This window comes from Apteryx rowi, unplaced genomic scaffold (genome assembly GCF_003343035.1).
Source record: "Apteryx rowi isolate R43461 unplaced genomic scaffold, aptRow1 scaffold_10, whole genome shotgun sequence".
Taxonomy (NCBI): domain Eukaryota; kingdom Metazoa; phylum Chordata; class Aves; order Apterygiformes; family Apterygidae; genus Apteryx; species Apteryx rowi.
The window spans coordinates 1,614,123-1,634,724 of record NW_020447197.1 but is presented as its reverse complement, the minus strand read 5'-3'; the positions used below and the strand labels follow the sequence as shown (position 1 = coordinate 1,634,724).

At 45.0% G+C, this 20,602-nt stretch overlaps 1 protein-coding gene across 1 annotated transcript in view; it reads left to right on the top strand.

Annotated features, from left to right (window-relative positions):
• Window positions 1-20,602, top strand: part of KCNMB2 (potassium calcium-activated channel subfamily M regulatory beta subunit 2) — a 160,391-nt gene that overhangs the window by 8,641 nt on the left and 131,148 nt on the right. The gene's annotated exons all lie outside the window — the stretch shown is intronic.

Sequence of the window (20,602 nt, the reverse complement as noted above, 5' to 3'; positions counted from 1 at the left end):
AACCATCACGTGTTGTGGGAGACTCTGAAATTCAGAACAACCTTGGAGGTCTGAGCGAGTCTTGCGCTGTTAAGATTCATGGCACTATTCGAAAAGCCTTTTCTTTCTCTTGTCTTTTTTACTCAACACCAACTGAACAAAGCCAAACAACTGGTTTATGCAGGTCTCTGTCATCCACCAGGTATCTGCTTTTATCATACCCACACAGCATTTTCAAAAATCAATGCGAATATCTTGTCAGTTATTATTAGATTGTTTTTCAGTGCTCTGAATCTCCAGGACGCCCAAGCTGATGAGGTGATTAGGACCAAGCTATTTCAGACATCACTGGCTCCGCCGCGTTTGACGAAACTCACTGCCTTCCCGGGAGCCCTCACTCGCCTGCCCCAGCCAGCTGCTCCTCCGAGCGGCTCTCCAGGGAGCACTCCCCATCCTCAGCCCTGTCCCTGAGCTGCTGCCCGCTTTGAGGGCTTCACGGTGCCTCCTAGGCAATATTGCTGCCTCACCCTTTGCCTGCTTTTACCTGTTTGGAGTATATGCTTACACCACGTGTTGCTGTGAATATACTGCTCCAGGGAACCGTAACACTGGGTGCATATATGAGTTTTGAGGTCTCGCCACCAAGCTAGACTGACATGCCCCTAGCCTCTTCCTCTCAGTATTTACAGGGTGTGTGTGTAGACAGACAGATATCTATGTATGTATATATCTATACATAAACACACACGTATATAAAAATATGTACATGCATTTTTTAATATATATATATACACATGTGTGCATATATGCATATACACACCTTATATATAAGTATACCCTACAACATGCTTTGCCGAGCCACGAGTACAAAGGTGGTCGTAGCTCAGCTGGGCCCTAGGCACAACTGTTGATCCAACTCCTAATGTAATGGTAAAGGAGCGCTCACCCAGGACAGGTTTTCAGGCTTTGACGGTCCCTTGCGCTTCCAGGTTCTGGTGAGGAAAAGGTGTCGAAAAACTATTTGAAACCCTGTTCTAGGCTATTTTTGCAGACTCAGGTAGTTCAGAAAAACAGCGGAGCACGTTTGTTGAGGAAACCAAACCACCATGCTGAGCAGCCGGAGGTTTAGCTGTCCCCAAAGCAAAGTCTATCAAACCTAGAGATGTGGCAAACTGCCAGACAGCTGCGCGTGCATCATTCTGACAGTCACACAGGAACGCCCTCGGGGCAGGAGGCGATTAATGATAACTCTTTGAAACCCCCAAAGTGCCTCATTTTTGAGCTTCCCATGACAGTGTATTTCTTCTTCCATCTTCGCTTTGCTCTTAAAGCTTCACTCTTCACTTAAACCCTCTAAGGAAACTCCTTGCAAGATGGACGAACATTACTCTTTCTGAGGAAAAAGAGCCTCTTTTAAATAATATAAATACTGAAATTATTTAATAATGCCCCTCATGCATATTTTTCATCTCATCTTCTCTCAATATTAGTTCAGAAAACAGCTTTCATTTATAGCTATTTCATTGCCATAATCCAGATAGCATGGATTATTTCTACAGTGATACTCTAATGCTAATTTGCAAGAGTGGAAGGCAATTTGCTATCCTAACGAATTACTTTTGTCCTTGGATCAAACAGACAGCAAAGACAGTGCCCCTGGTTAATTGGAAACACTAGATAGAGTCCATAATGTTCTATATACGAAGTCTAGTGTTGGAGATGCTATTAACATTCAATTTAAATCCTGCAAAATTAAAATAAAAATGTCTTACTCATTTCTAAGCAGAAGGCTCATTCAGAATAGTTTGATGTGATGTTGTGAAAGATGCCAAAAGATCGCCTCTTCATAATGACCAGGGAGATTGGGGTCCAAAAAGAGATACCTGGGTACCGTATTTACACAACTGATTCTTCTCATGGCTGCCCTTCACAGATAGCTGTATACAATACACATCAAGCATATCAAAATGAGAAACACCATTTACTCCGATTGTGGAATGCCAACACGTCCATGAAAATAGAAGGAATCGGACCTAAATCCAAGTCCAGCAGAATAACATAAGAGTTAAAAGCCATTGTGTGAAATACTGCATTTGGTGGGTACTTAAATTTACCACAGATAAATACACTTCTGTTAGTGTACAGACCTTCAAAATCTGCTTGCTCATGTTAATACATACATTTACAGCAGGCAGTCTAGATACTCTTTCTACATCCACTTCCTCCCTCTCCCTAAGAGAGGGAGCTTTAAGGCTAAAACAGTGGATGTAAAAGTTTGGGTTTTTTTCCAATCACCAGATGCGATACAGCTGTTCAGGCAGGTCACTTAGGTTCAAACTCCTTGCCTGGGGTTTATCCCTATTCATTCCAGCTGTGCCGGTGTCTGCAGAGGTGGCCGAGACCACCCCATCTCACAACAGCCCGCGCGTGCCTCCTGGGCCACACGTCCACGCTCTGCCTTGGGCAAGGTCATAAGGCTAGGGGCACTGGGACCGCCAAAAGACAGATGAAATTTGGAAAAGACTCCTGCAGAGGTTGACAAGCAAGTTTACGTTCAAACCCTGGCACGACAGGAGAGCCATTCAGCCCATGCAGTAGGCGATCAGCGGGGACACAGGGAACCAGAGCAGGGCCATGCAGACAGGACGGACGCATCACTCGCAGCTCTGCAGAGGCTGAAGCGTAACTTTGCTCGTCCCACTCCATTCGGGGACCTTATAAGGTCTCCTCTGCCTCCCCAAGAGCCCAGCCGGCGGTGTGCAACGTGGCACGCAGGTCCAGGCCAACGCGTGGAAGCAGCATCTGCCAACGGAAGGCAGAACGGTTGCACCCACAGCCAAGTTCAGTGCGAACATTATTTGTGGGAGGACAAATAAAGTGATTAGCAGCTGGCTCCTGGTGGAGTCACCTTCAGACTAATCTGCCTGGGTGCCTAGCGCCCTGATCACCACGTATCTTTGCATCGCGGCCATCTATCACACCACCAGCTCCTCATCTGAATACTGCCACTGGCCCCGCGCTGGCGCTCCCTCCCTCTCCTGTTGCATCTTATTATTTTAGTTGCTGCTGGCAAACGAGGAAAGTGACTGTGTCCACAGCGACATTAGCAGGGCTGGCAGTTTAATCGATGCTGAGCCACCCCCTGGGTTCTCTGCTGCTCCTTTCCGAGGCAGGAGAGCCCTATAAATTCAACACCATGCCCAGTCAGCCAGAAATACTGTTCGTTTTCCAGAAGGTCTTTGGTACCCCGACTGTACCCACCATGTCTCCCTCTGCAGAGGCCTCCCAAGCAGAGCCAGTGGCTGCAATCCCGGAGCACACACCTCTCCCTGGATCAGCAGCGGCACTGCTGGGAGCGGGCAGCCGGAGCTGGGAGCCCTTATCCTCTTCGCAGGCAAAGAGTCACAGGGTGCACAGGGTTACAACAGTGCTAAAGGCAACCAGGCCACCAGAAAAGCTAGGTGCTCCAGGAGACACTTTTTTGCAACCAAGGAAACTCATTATTGAAAGGTTATCCAAAACCTCAGAAGCTAGGGTGTGTGTAAAATAGCTTCTAATCTCTCTCATCCCTTCAAAAACATGCTTTTTTAAGTTTGGAAAGGAGCAGACAAGCCTCCGCTTGAGAGACAGCTCTGCTCAGCTCGCTCATCGCCGCCCAGGCTGCTGCTGAGCAATGGCACAGTCTGCAGAGGGGAACAGAGCTGCGGACGATACCGCCACGTGTGAAACGAGGAGGATTCATCGTGACATGATCCCCCAGATTCCCGATGCCCTGTTAGGGCAGGCAGACTTGCCAGGCAGGTGCACGTGTGGGCACGGAGCAGCAGCAGCCGCCTTTCGTTATCCTCAGGACTCTGGTGGGGCAGGGGATAAAATTAGCCTCTTTCCTCACCCTCACCACCTTGTCTCAGCAGTGTAGCCCCGCCTTTTCTTGACACAGTTATTAAGCAATGATTTATAGACATGGGGTTTTTGGTATTTTTGTTTATGTAGGTTTTGCTGGTTTTTTTGTTTTTGTTTTTTAAGAAAGTTTCCAGAAAAGGGTTTTCTTCCCCCCAGTCCCCTTCTGTTCACTGGGCTGACATGCCAACCAGTGACATGTCATGTTTGATAGATTGCATCAGTCAGATGGAACGAGATTATAAGTTTCACATGACATAGCATCAATAACGTAATCAGAGAGGGAGCATCATGGCAAAGATGGATGTGCTGAAAAACCAGTTTTCTGAGAAGTTTCAGCATCCACAGTTCTCCATCTCTGTCTTGTCTCTCACGAGTTTGGTGCGTGGGTGCTTGCATGCCCTTGTCTCTCTGTCACCATGCCTGTATCACTTGTCAGCTCATTGCAGTTCTCAGCCTACTGTTGAGGTCACTTCCCCCACCATCACCTAACATTCCCTGGAGTTTTCTGGAAGGGGAAATCTCAAGTGCAGGTTATCCACCTCAGCTTAGACCCGGGTAACTTCATCCACAGGGCCTGAATGGGCTGCAGGGCCTCTTGCTTCACCTCCTGAGCTCTCCTCCATCCAGCACCTCTGAATCACAGCCGAGCTACAGCCCGGGCCAGGGTGGCAGAGCTCACATCCTAGGGCTCGACACACTCAAACCTCGCTTTCTTGCGGTTCTTCCCATCACAGCATAGACACAGCCTCGCAGCATAGATTCATTTATTGCACGGATATAGCGGCATAGTTGCCCACAGCCTCTCTCTGTTCCACTGCATCTCACTCTGCTTCACCACTCTACTTTCTTTTCATAATAAAGCCAAGCAGGGTACCCTGTGCATGTTGTGCACAGGCTTCCCGAAGACTTGGGGGGACAGAGAAAGAAAGGCTTGTTTCTTCTTTCCTGTGCAAAATTACTCCCCTGCATGCAGCACTGTAGTGCTATAGGGTTACAGCGCATTTCAGGAGGAGCAATTCTATCCAGTCGATGTTCCAACTTGTGCAGGTTTGGAGAGCTGGTTATTTAGCATCTCTAGATTGCACAGCAATATGAACTTAATCAACTCTGTCTCAATTTTCAAATCTCATTGCAAAGCATATCTTGTCTCCCTTGTCAGTACTGCTTAATTTTCCTCTTTCACTAAGCTATTACTTAATTCACTGACATTTACTAGCACTGACAGGCGACATAGTTCATAGGACTGACCTGGGGCCACAGTCTAGGGCTGTGGGACTCTGATCCTAATTCACAGAAGCTTGGACAAAGTGCTTTGTCCCACTTTCTCCATATTTGACACAAGAGCAATGTTCCTACGAAGGGGAAATTACAATCTAGAACTATTGGATGCTAAACACTTCTACCGGTCTAATTATCATGTCTATAATATCTTATTTCTGGAAGACATTACTCTGGAGAACAGCTTTATAGTTATAGGGTTGGTGTGGAATACAGGGGATCTGACTTCAGCACCTGGCTCTGACACAGCTTACAGGGAAGGACCCTAAGCAAGCCACATGCTATAGGTTTGGTCCTCAGTCAGGACACCTGCTTTCCTGCATCTGTATTGAATGAATCCTGCACACCAGAGTTGATGCAATGGGAGAAACGGCTCCTGCAGCCAATGCTAATTTCACTGATAACACTGATTTCAATAGCCGTTCATGACACAGGGAAAGACAGCAATCACTTGTGCCCTTTCATTGCAGATAAGGAGAGGGCCATCAGACCTAATGCCTACTATTAAATCAAATAAGATTACTTACAGCCTGATAAATAAACCGACATTCTTTGTGCATTTTCATATTAGCCCCATTTCCACACAAGCATCACTACCACATTTCAAAGAGTTAACGTGGTGCCATGCATGAGTTAGCAGCATCTCCCACAGAAGTTTTGAAGGAGCATGCATAAGTCCAACAAGTGTAATTAATGTCAAGTGGTGTGCGCAGGCAGAGTCCATCCCAGCTGCCTCCCGCCGCCCTGCCCACCAGCTGCTCCTCCGTGGCTGCCTTCACATGCCTGCGAAATTCAGCTCTAAATGCTCTGCTTTGCTTTTTTCCCTGTGTTTCCTGAGGAAACGCTCAAGCAGCTCATCTGCTCTTTAAGCAATTAACAGACTCCGTGAAGCATCTGGTGAGTGGAACTCTATAGGGTCCCTGCTATGCAGCACTTCAGACCCTACGGCATGTGTATGCTTCTGGCCTTATGGCCAGTGGCTGACCAACCGGTGCTAATCAAATTCTGTGGAGTTATACTGACACGCACCAGCTGGCTATTTGGCCTCATCAATTTTCATAGGTCTTGATCTCATGCACACTCCTATTGATTTATTAGCATCAGTAAAATTACTCCCAAATCACACCTCTATTGAATGGTATGTGGACCTACAGAGAACGTGCTTTTATTGCAATTATGCAACTTCCCCTGCTGGGAGTATCTTCCCATATCCCTCTTCATCCTCCCTCTAGACCAATTTTTTTTTAAACACAAATTATAGAAAGTTATAATTAATTATTATAGAAAGATGCTCACTTGAGGACACCTGGTTGGTGCTGGTACTTTAGATATGACAGTAAGGAAAACTTTGATTGATGCAGAATATGCCTTAGGGGAGCTAGTTGTGCAAAAAGTCACATTTGAGCCAACTCAAATTTGAGGGAGCGGAGCTTATCAAGGAGCAGAAACAGAGGCCTCATTTTACCAATTTTACTCCTTTGAAAGTCAGAAAGTGGGATAAACCTGTCCCTTCATTATGTTCTTCTCAGGAGCAAGAAAGAAGGCCTCAATACTGCTGGTCAAGTACAGAGAGACAGTCTCAGGCCCACCCACACATTTCTATTCTTTCCAAAGCATTCCTCCTGCACAGTTTTACTCATTAGCATTAGTGATAAATTTGCTTCGTCACATGCTTTAATTACTGTGCTGATCCTGTTCAGCTCCACATGCCACTTCCTGCTGGAATATCAGGTTTTGATTAAGGAAAGAGGAGCACATAGATTTGCAAACTGTTGACGCTCATCAGACAAGAGTGAGGCAGGCTGCTAGGAGATAACATTGATATATCTGAATCTGCATAAGCCAGAGGGGTGGCTTAATGGGCTGATGGTGGGGACTGAAGCACCTGGGCTCCTCCCTAGGATCACCAGGTCAAATTACAGAGTTCAGTTTAGCTCCTTGTCCTTGTAGGGCACGTAAATTGAGCTTAATACTTTAACGCATGCGAGTCTCTCTGGCAAGACCTTCAAAACAGACCTCCTGTCAGCTCGGAGTCTCACGGTGCTTCTGGTAAAAAGGAGGGAGAGGGACCTTTCTGGTGTCATTTGCAGCACCAAGGTACCGTAATCCAGGGGGCCCGAGGCCACGTGTTGGTGCTGTGCAATGTGCCTTTGCCCAGAGGCTTGTTTCTCCTGATTGCTGTGCAAAGATCTAACTTGCCACCAGCTGAGCTGTTTATCTGCAGTGTGTTTGATAACTACAGAGGTGTTTGAAACATACCACAGCAACTCAGAGCTGGCAATTCATATCCTGGCTGAAGGACAACAAAGCACCACCCTGTGAAGGCTTGGAAAAATGATAATGCCTTGGGGCACTCAGTTGGTCCCAGAGCAGAAAACGCGGCGTGCCTCCTGCTGATCGGCTTTGTAGACCAACACAGAAGGACAGCAAGGCATCATCCTGCTCATCTCTTCTCTTTTCTGTGTGTTTGGGAGACCAAATCTCCTTGAGAAACAGAGGGAAGGATCCTTGCTCCCCATACTAGGATCAAGTATAAGTGCTCAATAATCACACACAATTAGTTTGCTAGCTTGATAGTGGCAGGGCACAGAGAAAATACTAAGCTTCCACCACACCTACTTTGCATAAAAACTTCCATTCAGGATATAACCTCACCTTGCGTAATTTGAAGGTAGTGGGAGATGGGAGAAAGAAAAAGAAAGTGAAAGAAAGCAACTGCCTATGAAGAAAGCATAAAGAACAAGGCATCCCTGTGACAGGGCTGTGATAAGGGACTTGTCTCACCTGCGCAAATGACTTCCATTCTCCTTTGTCTCTGGTTACGTCTCTATTGTCCGTTTAGCCATTTTCTTCCAGGACTGTCTTCTAGTACGTCCCCTAGTATGTATCTGTACACTTGTCAAAAGGCCCGCACAAAGGGATACAAACCTAAGCTGCACCTTCTAGACACCGCTGTAATAGCATTAATAACGGTCACCACCAGCCACAGAAGGAAAGCCTTGGGTGAGAAGGAAGGCTGTGGCAATTACTCTGTGCATTTGGTAGAGTTTGCTTTACGCAGTATTTCATTGCCTTTAACACGTGCTGGTGTTTGTTTCTTAGTTAGAGCTCCAAGGCCCCAGTCAGGGCCAAGCCCAACGATAGGTGCTAAGTGCTGCGAGACCCCTCCAGAATACCCGGCCATACCAGAGCCTCTGCAGCTCTGTCCTGAGACATTTTTTTTTGTCTGTAGTGCTGTTCAGTATATGCTAGGATTAGGTGTACTTTAAAACAAGATCAGTAGAAAGGTTTGGAAAAAGCACACTTGCACACCAAAAGCCATTCAGCTCTAATTTGTACCTGTTCCCAGACATACTGCCCATCTCTCCCAGGCAGAGCCCTCCATCAGTTTGGCTTTTCCCATAACCCTCGTTCCCAGCAGGAGTTGGGCAACTCGGGAGCAGTTCAGCCAGCAGCAATTACAACCTTAAACCTCAGTCATGTGCCCCATTCCCTAATGAAGGGTTGGACCAGCCTGGCTCCCCCAGTCCTTATCCTCCCCTAACTCCACCTCTTTGCTCAGAGCTTCCCCTGCTAGCCCCAGAGTGAAAATGAGCCTCTTGTGAAGGCAGACACTGAAGGCAGGCTGATCTTGATGCCTGTATTAATAAGGGAATAACTAATTGGAGGAAGCGACGTTACCTACGTATATAGCATTATACTAAATTGCTGCACTTATTTCTAGCATCCTTATTTTTTCATGAGTACTGAAATACCAAAGCAAGTTCAGATCCATAGGAGTGACAAAGAGCTAAAGAGGACAAATCTGTTCCTTTAGTTTATCTAACAGCAGATGGAGAAGTGACTTAATTAGAACATACAAGTAGTTTCGCGAGAAGAAAACACCCGTTCATATAGGACTGTTTAGTCTTTCAGAAAAAGGCATAACAAAAACTAACAACTCAAATTGGCAGGTCTGAATACGGGAGAAACAAGCAGGCATGAGACTCCGGATTAGGTCTGTTCTGGTTTGGCACCCAAGTCCTCTGTGACAGTAAGAAAATTGCACTCTGTCCCTGAGCCCCAGAGGTTTCCTGGGCTCTCCCTGGGACCACGATAGCACCTTCCACTTGCCCGGCTTGCCTCCCCACTGCAAACTCCTCGGGGCAGCGGCTGTCCTGTCCCCGGCCACACGCCGCCTCGCTGCCATGCTCCGGCCTGGGGCCTCTAGGTGCTGCTCTACAACAAGCAATGGATTTTCCAGCTGGGAAGCAAGGGAAAGGGATGGCAGGCTAACAGCAGTGACTTCCTGACGTCGCAGGAGGAAATTGCACCACTTCTAGACCACTAAAAAGTGCTTTCTTAGAGCATCTTGTTTACTCCTGTGTAAACCAACACACAGATCCGGCTACCCATCCATAACTGACTATTTCCTGGGATTGCAGCAGGAGGAATACACCCAAGCAATGCATTCTGCATCAGGTTTTGGCTCTGTGCAACAGCTGTGCTTTAGCTTTTCACACTACCAAAGAAAAAAAGAGGCAGAACTGAGTTAATGACTTTGTCATGATGGGATTTAACCCTGTTTGGTTAAGAACAAAAACACGAGTGATTTGTCATAGAGAACAAGATCAGTAAAGCACACAGGGCTGATGCTTGGAAAGTGAGGTTTAAGGCTTCAGGCATTAACAAATTAACGTTTTGCATAATTAGATACTGATTGCTATCACAAACTGTGGCACAAACACATCAGTTTACTGCCATGCCCTAACTAGTGATGGGAAGTTAGAACATGCACAAGAAAGCCTGTCAGTTGCTTCTCCTCTAGGAGCTATATTCAAACTTTTTGCAAATCTGTAAGTCTCATCTTGCTGTTCCCTAAATAAGTGGCAAATATTCCCTTATTTCCAGGGGGCAACCTCACAGTTTTCATCTTCACTACCATACTATGAGTTTTCACCTTGCAATTAGGTAAAGTGCTCTTCTTCCTTCCTCCCCCTCCCTGAATGCAAATTTAAGAGTGTCCATTACCCCCCAAAACCTGGCCAATCCCATGCCAGCTAGGACAACCAAGGAAGGTAGTTTTGTCTCATCACCAGCAGAGAGAAGCTATATTATGCACAACGTCTTCACGGTGGGTTGCACCATTTCACACTGTGCAGGATACAACATCAATTCTTCGTGGCCAGGCCCACTCCTGAAGACTACCCCATAAAACACGCTGCAAGTACTGAAACAGTAAATGGACAATGAGAACTAACAAAGTTTGCATGCATTCCTGACAGCACATGTAACTTCAGCTGAAGTTAACGGCTCTGTGCATATGAGGGATTTACTACTATATATGCAGCAGAGAGAAAGAAGCAAGAAAATTGTACATCCTGTAAGTTTGCCCTAGTTCAGCTGATTCATGGGGCCTCTCTCTCATGGAAGTGACCATGGAGATTGTACTTTCTTTGAAATGGTAATCCCAGCTTGGTGAAGGGATGGTGCATGACCAGGCAGACATCTCAGAGAACGGCTCTTTAGTTGTTCCCATCTGGGAACCCTGCTCTCAAAAGGCATTTAGGGCCTGTACGTGATCTCCTGGCAGATGTTGCAGAGCACGCTGATGCCTTAGGGTTGTGTGATGCTGTTCGTGCAATAAGCGGATCCCAGACACACAGCGAGTATAGGTGGGTGGCAATGACAGGGTGCAGTAATGGGAGCAGTTAGTAGACACTCTTCTGCAAAAGGCATAGGAGCGATATGCCTAAGAGAAGGCAAAGCCCAGTTCACCTTGGTCCATTTAGTTACCACCTCCTTATAGTATAGGAGCCAGCCCCTGACTGGAGCTGCACAGACACCTCTCAGCTGCAGCAGTGTCCAGGCAATCCAATGGGGAAAACCAGCTGGAATATCAAACAGCATGGAGGAGGACCCCAGCAGATAGACAACAGTGCCCACAGGCCATCCTGTTTGGGAGCTGATACTTTGCTGAACTCAGCTGCAAACCATTCCCCCTACCCGCAAACCACCGCCACAGCAGGCTGAGCCTCTGCTTTAGGGGCTCCGTACGGAAGAGTGTTTTGCAGCGCCTTTCCCCCAGCCGGTGTTCAGAGCCACGTTGTTCATGTGTTTTTCACCAGCCCGCTTTGTTCCTGTGATGCTTCATACAGCCTGTGGCAAACTCTTCCCTTTTGGGTGAATTCACAGCCTCCGGGCAAAAGTGTCAGCAAAAAGCAGCTTCCCAAATGCTAAGCAGGGAAAGGTATCTAGGGAATCCAGGCTGGATGCCAGAGGTCTTAATGCCTGCAGAGACCAAAGCCCCCCCCACAGCACGCCACATGGGTATCACTGCAGTGACTCCCCCAGCCGTCCTCGCTGCCCAGATGCGAGGCAGGTCCCAGGAGAGAGATGGAGAGGGTTTCGAAAGGTGATTTTGAATGGAAGCAGTTTTGACTTTGTACCCATTAGCCACATCCTCACGCTTCCCTCTGCGCACACATGCATGCACCACAGCTTTCCTCCACGGGGAACCAGGAACGTGATTTCTATTTTTTATGCTATTTATTGATATTACTGCAGGCATTTGGGTTTGGAGAGGAGGCAGTTTATGCTCTTCAATGGTAGAGAGTGCACGTGGCTGCATGCATGTTCTGCATCTAATGCTGCATTACTGGTAGCTGATATTTTGGTGCTGGGAAAGAATGGGTACCAACCCCCGTCTTCTTTGGTACTACAGGCATCATCTCTTGCCCCGTCTTGCAGTACCCTCCTGTAATTACATTTTATGCTAGAGCTCAGAGTCCATTTTTTGTGTCAGACAATGCCTCAGCAAATTTTAGCTGAAGATTGAGGATTAGGATCTGTGAGAATCCAGCCAGAATTTAAAGCAGAATCAAGATAAAAAAAAATTTTCACTGAATTATATCCTAACAAATGATAAGAAATATCAGGGGGTGCAATAATTGTGTTGGATGAAATACTTTCTCAGTCATGTCATTTGATCCAAAACACTGTTTCTAGTATTTTCTCCATGTATTTCTAGTACATCTCTAGTGTTTTCTCTATTTCTTAATGACACTTTGCAAACTGCTTAGAAACGAGAGCTTTTTCCCTTCCAACCTTTAACACAGATGAAGTGCTGTGTTTGGGATTACTAACTCAGGCTTATTCTAAGCCTCCCTAAAACACAGAGATAATTATCTGCTTTTATTACAGCAGATGCTGGCAAGACCTTTTGTAACTGTGCATTACTTGTGGCCAAAGACAGCCACAAGCTACATCAGGGATTTGCTCTCTAGGTTAAGGGGTGTACAGCAAACGCCAATAGCATCCCACCCACTGCCTTGCACTGGTGAAGGAATTGGAACTGGCTGGGAACTGGGCTTACGAGAGTGCAGCAAAGCCAAACCTGCGCAGAGTAGGGTGCAGGTTCACTGTAACTGGAAGATGTTTCCAGTTTAGGAGAACAGTTTTTGCTAAAAAATCAATTCAGGCCTGTTTTTCCAGTGTTTCACTCTAGGCAGGATATTCAGCAAATCGCACGAGGCTCCAAGCAGACTTTCTCTGCCCAGCGTAGCAGGCTGTTTCGCAGGCTAAGAGTCCCCTCGTGTCAGACTCGTCACAGCCGTCTTCTCACCCCCTTCCCCTCTACACATTCTCTTCTTGACTTAACTTTCTGTTCAGTTGATCCTCAAAAATCCTCCCCAGCAAACACACTAAAAACCAGTGAAAATAACAGTATTTGTCAGCACCGCAGGCCGATGTCTGTGTCTGTCTTAGAGGCAGCACTCCCTTTTTCCTTTGCCCTTGTCACATCTGACTATGGAGCCTCACACGACATACAGGTTCAGTTTAGGAGAACTAGGGAAAAAGATCGAATACACATCAGTCATGGTTACTTTAGGTGGAGCATATATTGGCAAGACAAACTCCTCGTGTTTTGAGGACAGAGATAGCATTTAGCACTAGGAGAAACCTTCACCATGGGAATGTAGGAGACAGGTATGCACTGCAGGCATTAAATGCTTCTCGGAAGCCTTTCAGGGTCCTGCACTGTGTGTACCAGTTGGCCCTGTCTACCAGCACTGGTCTAAAACAGACACCATGGCACTCCCAAGTCACAGATATCATCTTCCATCACCTGAGACTCAAATGCAAATAATACTGTGGATGGTTATGCTTAGGCATGTTTTCTAATAAATTATTTCTAAGAAATAAAACACTGAACAAATAAGAACTATAAAAAACAAGAAAGCTGTGATAATACCTTTGCACGTATTTGGAGTAATAATGAGGATAGATCAGGTAATGAAGGTGTAAAATGGATAAACATCACCATCCCTAATACCCATAATAAATTCTAAGACATTGAAAAGACTGCATGGTATCAACAAATAGCAGTTCAACAAATAACAGCTCATAACGCTAATGGCAACAGCCTGATATAGAAACTAAAATTCAAAGGGCTTGTTAATGAATGAAAGCATCCCAAAAAGCAGAAGCCATCTCAGGACCATATGAAACTGATAGATCCAACATGTGAAATAGTCAAAACAACTCTCCATTAGCTTATCCTCAGCATCTCAGCTTACACTAAGCCTCACGTAGCACCTGTTGCTCTTTTGGTTTCTTCTTTATATGCGAAACAGGAGTGACTATTGCTAATGGTAAGAGTGACTTTGACACCCATGGCTTAGCAAGCACTACTCAGGTTCCTTTATGCAACAGAGGGGAGAGAAACTTCATAACAACAGAACACTTTATGGTGCTAATAAGTCACCGTGCTTACGGCAAAGGGGGGGGGGGAAAATAGGAAAAAGACACTCTGCACCAGAGCCGCAGGAGTCTCTGGTTGCCAGCGCAGAAGGGCCCTCTCCCAGCGCAGGGCTCGGGTGGTTTCCCGGTAGCTGCACCGCTGTGTGGCTCACCTTAGACTCCAAGTCCACTGGCTCCAGAAAGAAATGGATAAATACCTTTTTCTTAATCAACTGAGCCTCACTTCAAAGTGCAGTATTAGGCCAAAATTAAGAACAGCAAATTCTACTGAGGCCCAGCGGCCCCCCGGTTTAGCAACGTATTGCAATAAGCCCTAAGAGCACTGAGCCACTGGATGCCGTGGGGAACAAAGAGCAAAGGAGCGAAACCAAATATCTGCCAGTATTAACAGGTTATTAATAACAGCTCGCAGAAGGCAGCGCTGTGACTTCTGTTTTTCCTTCAGAAATTCCTCATCGTTTTGCAGCTAGCGAGGCACAGTAGCAGCTTTTGTAAAGGGGACTCCTTCAGCCATGAGATCATCCTCCCCTAACAGCTGCCCCTGCCAGAGTCCCTTGCACCACAGCCCGGCTTAACGCCCTGAAACCAGACCCAGCCATGGAGAAGTCTCATCAGCTGCCCTCCTCCTCAAAGCGCAGTCAAAACACACTCTGCTGTTATGCTGAGCTTAGCTTTGCAGCGGATGCGGTATGTTTGCAGGAGATGGCTGTTCCTGTCGTTGGCTGTCATTTACTGAAAGTAACTTCTCGGTCAGAAGTCCGCTTTACTAGAGATGAAAGCAAACAGCAGCAACGGAAGCACATGGCCTGCGGGATGGCAGCAACACTTGTGAGAAAATAGCCTTTCCCACTACAGTTATAATTCCCTCAATATAATACATTTTGTTATAGCACCATTTTTCCAAGATAACTAGGTGTGCGTATTTTTCCTATTTTGAGTGCACTGCTGCAGATTGACTATTCTTGAGAGAGTTGTTTTTTATCATTTTAATCATCTAATCTTCATAAACCTTTTAACACAAAAACAAGAACTACTTAACGCACAGCAAGATAATTAATATTGAAAATAGACTCTGCAGGGGAACTGTAGTACCTGCTGCCTTACATTAGGCTCCCAGAGTAACAAATTAACTATGGGTTCTAAATAAGTTGGTAAGAACAAATTAGACAGTGCCAACACAGATACTACTTCCACTCACTTTAGATTTGTCATATTAAGTGGCTACCCAATACACAAATATGCCAGCATTAATAATATCCTTCAGCAATATCCCTGCTGAAATGTTAGTAACTCTTTGGAGGGAAAAAAAAAAAAAAAAAACTTTCATTTTCCAAAATATCACTTTATATTTGACAGCAAAAAAAGTGAATGACTTACCTGGCCTGAAAAAGGAGAACTTGCCTTTTCCTCTCACCCCATCAAGCCTACAACAAAGTGAGGGCAGGGCTTGCAGCTGGAGCTTGTTATGAGCCACCTCGGGAAGGCTGGGACTGCCTCAGCTGGGCTCTCATCAACAGGGCAAATGCTTTTCAGGTGGACTGGGACCAGGATGGGGCTTGCTGCCACCTTAAGGAGAACAAGGAGTTAGAGAATCCCCTACCTGTCAAATAGCAACTTCTGTTTGTTTGGTTTTTTAAAAAAAGGATTTGGGGAGAGATAGTGACTGATCATTTCTACTAAATGCATCTCCCCCGAAGCAATGTCACGTAATTCATTAATGCTAGGAACTAGGCACTGCCCACAGAGACTGAAATGACCCCCAAATGCAGAAAATAGCGTGTGCACTTACAGAGCACTTGACATCTTCAAAGCACTATACAAATATTAACTAATTAGTTAAGGAAAGAAAGATGTTTATTGCTTTTCCTGAGCACGAGCGCTGGGCTCACGCCAGGTTTCCTTCGGAGGGCCGTGTTGAACTTGCTGGAGATGGTGCTTGTTTTGGGGGGGTTCATGGCTTTGGGGTGGGGGTGCCCCTTCCTCTTGGAGGACGCTCAGCCTAGAAGCACCCAGTGACGGTGGTCAGAATCCAGAAACGGCACCTGCAGCTCCTAAGGGGCCCTTCCAGATGTGCCCCTTCCAATGTCTGCGGCGGTCGGGTACGCGTACATTTGCATGATTAATAAGTGTGCGTGAAGAGTTGGTTATATGCTGCAGTTACAGGGGCTTCACAAGGGACTGCTCGAAGATGTGAGGTTAAAAAACCTGTACTGAAAATAGGAAATGGAGAGAAGGAAATCAAACAGGAATACAGATTCATTTAAAGCTCAGCAGGGAATGGGTAAGGATAGCAAAAAAAATCAGAGTGAATTAATGCTGCCAAAAGATTTAAAGGGACTAAGAAAGACAGTTATTATATGAGTATCAGGGGAAAGCAAGCAAAAGTCCTAGAGAGAAAGTATGTCCATTAATTAGGAAACGAGGGTGGGTATGAAATTAATGATGGCTAGAATCTATCTTTAATGAGACAGATAAAAGAGATGCGAACAATTCAGAAAAGAGCAAAAGCCAATAAAACATCTCGTCCAAGTCAACATGTCAGAAAATACTTGAGGGAAAATGAGCCTATATGTACATCAGCTGGTACAGATGAGCCTAGGATATGGTGGGAAGCGGTGAACATGCATACTGCACATGATTATTTCTACTAAATTTGAACAACGGAAGACTTAAAGGTGCCTGAAGAAAACTAAGTGTGTACAGAAACGTAAAAGGAGAAAAACAGGCTCCCAAAACACTGTTTTCCTAAAATCTACCTTTTATCCTTTCTAAAATAAAGAGACAAGTGTCATTCTGGAATGCAGCAAAAGTGAGGGATCTGAAAGCAACCGGGGCAGCCTGGCACCTCCGACGGTCCCTGCAACGGTCCCCTCACCGCTGATAAAAAAAAGAGGACAGAAGCCTGATTAGCTCAGCTGACACTGTAGGACTAACCTAACACTGACCCCAAATTCCTGTTTTTAGAGGTGCTGAAGCAGCCAGCTGCCCTGGCGGCAGCGCTGGTCGTGGGTGCTCAGCATGCCTGAGAGCCAGCCCCGGCAGCGCGAAGCCTTGCGAGCAATAGACAGCGTGGGCCTAGCAAGGATAAATCTCACCAGACAAACTTGATTGCTTTTTTGATAGAAATATAAAATTAACGGATGAAGGGAATGCTGGAGCTGTAATATTTTTGCATCTGAGTAGAGCATTTGATACTGTGCCTCATGACATCTTGCTAGAAAAATTAATTTAAATCAGCTTGGAGAGGAACACCGCCTTCTTGATTGAAAACAGGCTGAAAGGCTATAAAGAGAGGTTAACAGTGAGTGGCAAAGCATGGAGATGAGGAGTCCATCAAAGTACCACAAGGCTTAGTCTTAGAATAAGTTTTATTTAATTTCTTCACTGTTCATCTAGAAATGGAGGAGGAAGCAACATTTTAAAAAGATATGCAGATGAGATGAAATTATTAGGAACTAAAATCTTCCACAAAAGATGCAAACAGAGCTAGAGAGAGAAGTAGCTGGACCAGGACACTGTAAAATAAGCTCGGGGCTGGTTCCACCACAAGAGTTTGATCAGAGTTTTCCCATTTACTGAGACAAAACAGATCAATCAGTTTTCATTGGCAGAAAGAAAGCAGTTTTCAATTAATAATTTTTCATATCTACTTGCCCAGATGTGAATCTGGCTAGCCTGAAGACTTACGAAATCCACCTTTACCCCAGCATACTTTCTAAATGGGAAATTTGAATTACGCACCCAATATGGACATTTTCTAAGTTAGTGACGTAAGGCAAGATTTTGACTTCCACACGGATGTTGGTGTTCACACTGCAATCTCCAGGACAGATGTGGAGTTCCAAAATTATTTGCTAAAAAATTAAAATGGAGCATTTTGGAATCTGTCTGCCAAATATTTGAAAGAGAACAATGATGAAATTCCATCTCCTCCCTGAAAACCTATGGGCACGAATTAGACCCCAGTTAGAAATAAGATATGGCAGCAAAAAGGGCGGTGTGGTGCGGGGCAGCACAAATCCAGACCACCTTTATGCTGCTCTGCTCTTTCTGCACCTGGAACATTGCGTTCAGTTCTGGGAAGCTCATTAGCCAGGAGATATTGAAAAATTGTAGGGAGTTCAGAGAAGAGCAACAAAAATTATCAGAGGGATGGAGAGATTCATTTATAAGGAAAGATTAAAGGAGCTAAATCAGCACTGGAAGAACTGAATTTGTAATATACTGTCACTCAGAGAAGAATTGACTAAGGGGAGACATTACAGCCTAGTGATGAAAGGTGTAAACACCACAGACGGGGAAGAATTAGTTAGCATGCAAGGGTGCAAAAGAAAGTATGAGGAGTTGGAACGGGGAAAGCAAAAACATAGACTGAATATCCAGAAAAATTTCCTGACAAGGGAAGCCTCATAGGTTGCATCACTTAAACCTAGAGCGGTCAAAGAGCTCAAAGATGTGCAACAGGGAACGAGCTCGCAGCCCCCCAGGGAGCTAGAAGATCACTCTGCTTCTTACTGCTTTCTGTGAGAATGACAGAGGTGCCTAACTGGGGGGCTACATGACAGCAATGGAAGTATTAATATGCATGAGAGTTTTGTTCACTCTGAGCAGTGGTGACAGTATCATCTCCTTCAAATAAATTCAAATTTCCCCCAGTGAGCGTTTGTTCTGAATGAAGAATTTGGACTCTGGTCTCTGGGTATTTTTCTCCTTGATTGTGTAAGAGTTTTCATGGCTGGTGGTACTGCGAGACCAGATACCCACAGAGGTTTCCTTCTCCAGTTTGCACATGTAAAATTTCCATTTTAATCTCTTTTACTTGCAGTCACTTATGGCTACTCTACAGAAATGCATCTTTATGTTCTTTAATGTACCTGCTCTGTGCCAATAGCAACAAGCTCAAGGCAGACATCCGTATTGCCTTGTCCAAGTAAAATCTGGTCTGGCTTCAATACAAGTTATTCTTCGGGATTTCAGCCTCTTAAGAACTGTGCTGCATTAGTTGCACAATTTAGTGTAGTACAATTAGTATCTTGGTTTTCTCATTTATTTTGTTTTACTTCATATGCTGTATTTCTTTCACCTCTCAAATATTAAGTCAAATAAAAGCCTTGTACTAATCAGCGTAGCATAGTTTGCATTGTTATACACACGTACCTATCGTAACTGGTTTCTGTAAAATAGTTTGTAAGCTATCTGTTTCCAGAATCAGACAGCAAGATCTGCACGTTTTAGCTGAGATTGTTTGGTATCACCTAAGTTCTGTTTACTAGCAATTTTCTGGGAATTAAAAGCATGGCCCTCCCCCCACTCATAGTGATGGCTAATTAAAGTAATTCTTGCAAAGTATATAAACTTTTGTGGGTGTTTCAAAAGGGGAGAGATCAGGTAGGGACATGATATCTACATTCGATATAAGCCTGTGTCAGAAGAAGAAGAGAGAAGAAATGAAATTAAACATCTCCGGGAGCACTGAAAGCTAAATTCTTCTTTCACTTGTACAATGTGAAACTCCTCCAGATGAGCAGAGCTTGCAGGGACATACCTGGAGAGCGCACGGACCCTGCTCTCCTAATGGTCCCCACCAGTGACGCACCTACCTGGCTCCTGGCAGTTGTCAAGTGTGAGTTTCTAATCTCTGCATAAAACCAGAGCTATAGTTGAGTGAGTTTGTGTTTCTGTGATTTGTATTCTGTCTCTGGACGCATTCATTTCTCTTGCTTTGAGTAATATTTTTTCAACCTTGTCTTCTCATTAAAATTTCCTCTTCATTATAGAGCATTTCAATATAATTTCCTTCTGAACTGAGCGCAGAGTACAGCCCCACTAATAAGAATTGCATGATCTGCATTATTATGCACACATAACCCATTATAATTGAATCTTATTGCACTTTAATTGCATATGTTTACAAACACTGTATTCACTGCAACAGATTATGTATTTTAGTTGATTGTGTCATTAATGATTGAAAAGCCGGTGCCATTTCGTGTGAGACCCAGTTTTGGCTTGCATAACAAGTGACATAATATAAGTCTTCTGGAGAGTCACAAGATACATTTCTTGTCTTCTCTTTGTTATTTTTAACTGTTTAGAAGAGCTCTGCTTTAAACTGAAACCATGCATCTTTAGAAATGTGGCGCTTTGTATCATTCAAACTGTCTTCAGACTTCAACAGGGCGGCAGGATTTCAGTCAACTACTTGGTTTTTTGAATTTGGGGGCCAAACTTATTTCAGTAGCAGAGACCTTGCTCTCAATAATTTACAATGCAGCTCCATCATGCAGGCAAGTCCAGTGCTTCTGCGTTCACGGAGAAGGACTTTGTACGCAGGGCTCCCCCTTTTGTGAGCGTGCTTAAGTGCCCCCTCTGCCTGCCGAGCAATCTTGTTTCTGGGCAATGCAAGAGGGTCAGCAGATGGAAAATTGTTTAGGAAATGGAGCTCCTGAAGATTGGAGGATTGGAAAATTTGGCAGCACACTGTGCTGTTTTGGTGCAAGGTCAGTTAGATAAGTTCAGTCACGGTGTTAAATCTAGCCGCTGCCTAGTTTGTCATCAGGTTTTATAACAAGAACAAGGGAGCCTGATAGACCTGAGTCTCCAGAAGAAGAAATATTAAAAACAAACCAGTATTTTCACCAAGATTTATAGAAAATGTACTTCTTTTTATGTGCCTTTTTTTTTTTTTTTTTTTTTTTCA